Source organism: Crocodylus porosus, unplaced genomic scaffold, assembly GCF_001723895.1.
Source record: "Crocodylus porosus isolate Cpor-Errol unplaced genomic scaffold, CroPor_comp1, whole genome shotgun sequence".
Taxonomy (NCBI): Eukaryota; Metazoa; Chordata; order Crocodylia; family Crocodylidae; genus Crocodylus; species Crocodylus porosus.
In genome coordinates, this window is record NW_017728907.1 from 63,230,506 (window position 1) to 63,236,764 (window position 6,259).

At 40.4% G+C, this 6,259-nt stretch overlaps 1 long non-coding RNA gene across 1 annotated transcript in view; it reads left to right on the plus strand.

Annotated features, from left to right (window-relative positions):
- The window catches only part of LOC109307647, a 16,432-nt gene extending 14,625 nt beyond the window's left edge, over positions 1-1,807 (plus strand). Inside the window, exon 4 of the long non-coding RNA XR_002100336.1 lies at positions 1,704-1,807. This is a non-coding gene — a long non-coding RNA (uncharacterized LOC109307647). The remainder of the gene's footprint in view (positions 1-1,703) is intronic.
- Positions 1,808-6,259: the final 4,452 nt, after the last annotated feature.

Below are 6,259 nucleotides of genomic sequence, written 5' to 3' on the forward strand. Positions count from 1 at the left end.
AAAAAAAAAAAAAAAAAATCGTGCCCCTCACCATAACAGTGATGGAAGCCCCTAAATTGAAACAGTGGGTTTTTAATCGTTAAATCACAATTAAAAACCCACCACTTCAATTTAGGGGACTAAAGCCCCATCACATGTACAAGTACCCAAGAGCTTTTGGAGAAGAGGAGTCACTGTGCTGCAAACCACAAGCCATCTTCTGAAGCTTACATCGTTCTTTTTCTTAATATCCTTCTTCATGTGTAAAGTTGCTGTTCATATTTCATACCTGTAACTGTTTACATACATGTGAAATGAGGATCAATTTCTAGAAATTGTATATTAACTAAACATTAATATAAATTACTAACTTGGGCAATTGTGTTTTTCATTCTGAAATATACAATTGACGTAAAAAACTAAATGCAGTCATGCTAAAAACTTGAAATATTTCCCATAGTATGGTCCCATATTGTGAATATTTGGCTAAAGGGTTAGATTCAAATAAATGCAGAAGAGCTTGTGAAGCCATGTGTGAGTAAATACAGTTGGTTATTTTTTTCCAGACCATTACTAGTGGTACATTGGTGTAACTGAGAGCAGAATTTGCTTCATTAGCTGGTACATGAAATTTCAAAAAACATTTCTGCCTAACTCCTGTAATTTATACAGCATTTTTTTTCAGCTTCAGTTGACTTGTACTTCTGTTATCCCGAATCACAAATTTATGAACATCACTCCAGTCACCATGTCGTCTTATTTGTAACTGGCTGTTCCCCATTGGTGTTCTTTTGTCTGCCATGTTGACAGGACTAGTAGCTGTTAGTATTATTACTTGTACCAGCATCTTAAATTGTTCTCTGTTTGTACCCATAGTTCAGAACTTATACCTTTGCTAAATCAGGTCTGTAAATAATTACCAGTGTCCAAAAAATGCTAAAAAATTGTGGAACCAAAAATGGAAGTCGGTTCCGAAAAATCTGTCTGAACTTAAAAGTGTTTATTGAGTTGAATAGTATCATTGGTTCTACTATTATTTTTTATTTAATGCATAAAATATCTTTTGAAGAGGTAAGGGGTCAAGATAGGGTTTTTTTGTTCTTTATTTTGTGCCATGAAGCTTATAATGTTTGGAGGGTTTTATTTTTAATTTTTAAATCTAGTTTTATTTCAACGTGCTGTAATAATTACTTCAGTTTTATGGTTCATTGGATTTTCCAGGAAGTAGATGGAGCAATGAAGAGTTTTTTTCTTTTGTTACATTGAATCCGATTTTACTTAGTAGAAAGTTTGGAAATTTAAGGCAAAGTACCATCTTATATTAGGGGCATATTTTCCTAGATTAACTCTGGGGTTCTTGCCAATTCCCTATTAGTTTATTTAACATACCATTTACTTTTTGAAGCAACTGTAGGTACATTCTTCAGGTCAGTTAAATTGAGAAGAATTATAATTTTTATTAAGGCTGTAAAAGTTAAGGGCTAGAAAGTATCAAAGATATTCTCAAGTTAGTACAAAGAAGCCATATTATATCCAGATGTCAGCTAGATTTCTTTCTGGGCCTCTCCAAGTAGCTCTGTTGCTAGGACATTTTACTTGTATTAGCATTGTTCTTTGTATTTTACATTATGGTAATCTTTTCTGCTCACTTATGCTTTCTGTCTTTCTCTCTTGCCCAAACATGACTGATTAAAGGAGGCTTTATGCATTTCTGAACAAGTTAGTCTTGTTGGCACTGGATTTATAACCCAGATACCTTGTTCCAGGAGGACCCAAACCCTTAGACTGACCACGACCTCTCCATTTGATAACAGGAAAATTTTACTGATACACAGGGATAGCAGATAAGAATAATACAAACAATTCTATATCTACCAGTCCTAGAGCTATCATCAGAGGGGAGGTACGTCTGGCCAGTATGCAAGTTTTACCCTGAGATTCTTTCTTGAATGTCAAATGTCAGCAGCCTGGAGGTTGGAGGCTGATCCTCACTCCCCCAGTGGGGTGAGTGAGATGGGCTGGTGGCATTCCCTTTGTCCATGGTGGACTTGGGTTCCCCTCTTGGAGACCCTTTGCTGCTGCAAAATCCCTCCTTTTGTATTCTTTCTTCCCTCTGACAACTCTTCAACTCTGGCCATTGTTGATTGGTTCCCCTGTGGTTGTCATGCCGTCCACGTTCTGTCCTGTCAGCACATTCCTTTGTTTCACAAATCCATCATATACACGCATCCTAATTTGATTATTTCCAGGGTTGTCCTAATTCGGTGTGTTTCCCCCCCCCCCAAACAGAAATCTCAAGGGTTCTGCAGCTGGGCACAGTGACCTAGTGCCAATGCTGCAGAGTCTCTTATCTCTGTTATGGAACAGTGTGGTACATGTCTTCAATTTCCCAGCCTGTGTGCCTGCTTGCTGCTTGCCTGTGTCAGACACAGTGGATTTTGAAGGAAATCGGTTAACCCTTGCTGTTCCCCTGGACCATTGTTTTTAATATAATATCTACTTTACCTACAAGCTAATTCCCAAAAGCAAACCTGTAAATACTGTATTCTAGCCATCAAGTCTCTAATGTGCCACCCTGCCCTGCCTTCTGCCTGACTTCAGACTAACATGAATAACTACCATTCTCTAGGTCAGTGATTCTCATCCAGGGTGTTGTAGCTCCCTGGGGTGCTTTGAGATCCTTTCAAAGGGTTCCATGGGATGCCATTGAACAATTGCAGCATTAAGTATGCAAACCTTAACTCACAAGATAAACATTATGACTTTTATGACCGGTTATAACTTTTCTGAGTTCTTTGAACAGAAGAACTGCTACTTCCTTCCCTCACACAAGGAGGCAGGAAGGAGTACGCAGTTTTTTGCCAGCATAGATTCTGAGGTGTATAAGGAGATCTGAGCTGCACTGAATACACATCTGATGCAATTTTATTCCCCCTCAGAGGAGCAGGGAGTTGGGAAGAGAAAGTGAAGCTTAGTTAGCCACAGTCAACCTCACAGTTTGCCCCAGAGACTGCAAACAATCTGCCACTCCTTGCTCAAGGTAAATTGTTTAACTTCTGATCTAGCCCATTGTGATAACATTCCTTCCACTATTCTCTGACTTTATAAACGTTGCACCAGTTCCCTCCTATCTCCCAGTTGTCTTTTTTATTTACATTCTGGGCAGTTGTCCTATTGTCAATATTCACTTTTACATCTATCTTTCTTAGGTTTTTCAGCCTTACTCCATAATAACTTCCTTTAGTTCATAACTTCGTATTTGGGAAGCCTTTGCTTTTCTCCTTTACTAACATTTAAAACTCCTCTAATCAACCACATTTGTCAACACCTGCTTCTAATTCTTTTAAACACTTAGCTCATACTCTGATTCTAGAACTCATTATTTTTTATAACAACTGATTTCCCTCCTCTGTCCCTGTTTGTTAGTGTCCTGGCATGATGAAGGAACCTTGTCAATATACTTCTGTTTTTCTGAAAGTGAGTTACAATGTTGTATTCTAGTCTTGCTGCATGTGCTGTAGTATGCACTGATTTATTATTTTGTTTGTGGTCTTTGTTTAAGGAACTGAGACTGCAAATTCTTACTGCTAGGAATAGCACTGACTAAAAGCAGTTATTCCTACTCAGCTCAATGGACAAGTTATGCCTTGTAGTAATCATTTGCATTGCTTTCGCTCCTGTTTACTTAAACATGTATCTTCACAAAGCCCCCAGAGACACAGCAAGCTCCTTCAGTGCCTGGGACCAGGAGAGAGGGGAGGGTAGCGTGAGTGGTTGGGAGAGGGACAGTGAAACATTACTTACCACTGCTGTCTGCACATCTAACGTAGCATCGACTACTGCTGTCACTGCTGCTCTGGCAGCGTCAGCATGGGCAGCACAGCCTGGGGGTGCCCAGGGGTGTCCTTTTTGTTCCTCCCCTCCCACCACTATATATGTTATCAGGTGCAAGGCTGCATCTGCTATGGCAAAGACTTCAAGGGGGTCATTAAGATGCTACCTCAATAGTTGGTTCCTGAGGCTAGTGGATTACTTCCCCATTTTCCTGCCCCGGTTATGCTACTGAAAGCCCCATTGGTTTCAGTGAGGTCAGAGCAGTGTACACTACAGGATCAAGGCCTAAGTTTGACCTACCTTCACTTCTATACAAAACATCAATAGTAAAAACCATGTTTTGTCCTGTTTACTTCCACACACCAGTTCAGTAAATGATATTATACTGGAGTCACATATATCTACTACACTGTTAACTTCCCATATGCCATTCATTATTAAACATTTTATTCTACTAAACTATTATGGCAGTGTGGAGTATAACAACCAGCTCAACTACCAATACGTTATTAATCACAGGAAGTAGAAAGTGCACGTATTAGAAAACATGTCACACAAATCTCTACTGCTAATCTCAACAAGCACTCTCTGATGATAATTGTGCTAGTGAATTGCTGGCATAAACATATTTCCTAGTTTTTCTGTGAAGCAGAGACCAGAGTACAATCAGCCTATGTTTGAAAGCAAATAAAGGTTTTCAACATAATGTGCTTGATAACATTATCTTGGTGAATGAAATTGAGGTTACTTAAAATATTTCTCCCATGGTGCTGCTAACAGATATCGCAAATTTTATCAGAACCATATTGACTCTTTATAGCTGTATGATGCAGCACACCACTGAAGATTCCTATTAATGCTCCCTAGAAGGTGTCATTTGGTATGTAGTGATAAGTACTGAGGGTAGGCTGCATTTCACTGAGCATGCACTGAAAGGCCCTGACATAATTTACGTGGGTGATTGTACTTTCTCAAGCTGTTAGCAACATGGTAGCTACAAAACAGACATCCAGGGACTCATTTCCAGACAGGGCTTTAACACATTACTCTTCCTGGCAGGTATTTTCATGTGCAAGCTGGATAATCAGAAGTTTAATTACCCAGCTTGCATGTGAAAAGTAATGTTTCCTGCACACTAAGGCTAACTACAGACAGTCAAAAAGCCTGAGGCTGAATTGATTCAGTCTTTGCAGGTTAGTCTAAGCTAGAGAGATTACACTGAGAAACAACAGGACACACATTCACTTTTGATTCAGGAAATGCAGCCATGTGCCTGCAGTGGCACAGACCAGAAGCTGGGAGGGCTCTAGAGCAATGCTTTCTGGCACTTAGCCAGCATGGGCTGTGTATTCACTTCCTCTTCCTACTGCCCCCAGAGTCTCTGGGATTGGCGGTCCAGAACCACAGAAGCAGGAGTCTGCAGGGTTGCTCATCACTTCCTCTTCCTGCTTCCAGGTGCCTCTAGGATTTGCAGTCCAGTGTCACAGCCAGTAACTTTCAGGGCAAGGCAGCTCTGTACTTGAGGGAAAAGTGGTTTAACCCTCCTACCAGGCCCCAGCCAGGGTTTGCTGAGGGGTGGGGTAGGGTGGAGAGGAGAGGGGCAGTCCCTGCCTTCCCCCAACACTTCTCTGCTGGAGCGGATAGCACAGCACAGCCCAGGGCTAGAAAGCATTCTGGGGTGCTGTGGGACTCTGATATAGCTTAAACCATGAAGGGGTCTGGGACAGAAATTTCATAAACCAGTTTGACACAAATGAGTTAAGCCTGATACTACATTCAAGCAGGTTTATCTGAAACCAGTTTTGGCCATTTTGAAACTGGTTTATATTTACTGAACTTCTGTTCTGTTACAGGTTTAAACCAGTTTCTGATTACTTGAATCAGTTTGTGTAACTTCTGTCCCTAGCATAATGGGTAAATGCATGTACAGAGGTCTGCAGGTTCAGTTTTAGAGGCCTATTTGCAAACTTTGGCATAATGTCTGGAGGGACTCTTTGCCTTATCATTTTTACCATAGTAAAATTGTTTAAAAATGTTTTGCCAAAGGCAGAGCAAACCATTCAACTAAAGAGAGTCCCTTGTTTTCTCAACCTGATTACAAATCTGCCAGGCATGTCATAGTTTAGTTTTTGTCCCTGTAGAAATGTGTTGTCTTTAGTGCTCACACATCTTAATTAAAAAATTCTGGATGTTGAAAGATCATTTCATTCTTCATCCTTGTCCATGCAAGACTTCTAGAGATATGAGGGTGAATAAGAATGGTTCCATAAGCAAATTAATGGTTAAATATTTCCTTTTGGATCTACAGATCAGCTCAAAAGTGGGATGATCTTGATAACTCAAAGCTTTCTCTTGTGCATGGATGACCTCTACCTGACTCAAGAAGTCTATGGGCCAACGAGAGGCAAAGTGCTGCTTGACCTGGTACTGGCTACGGGGGACGACC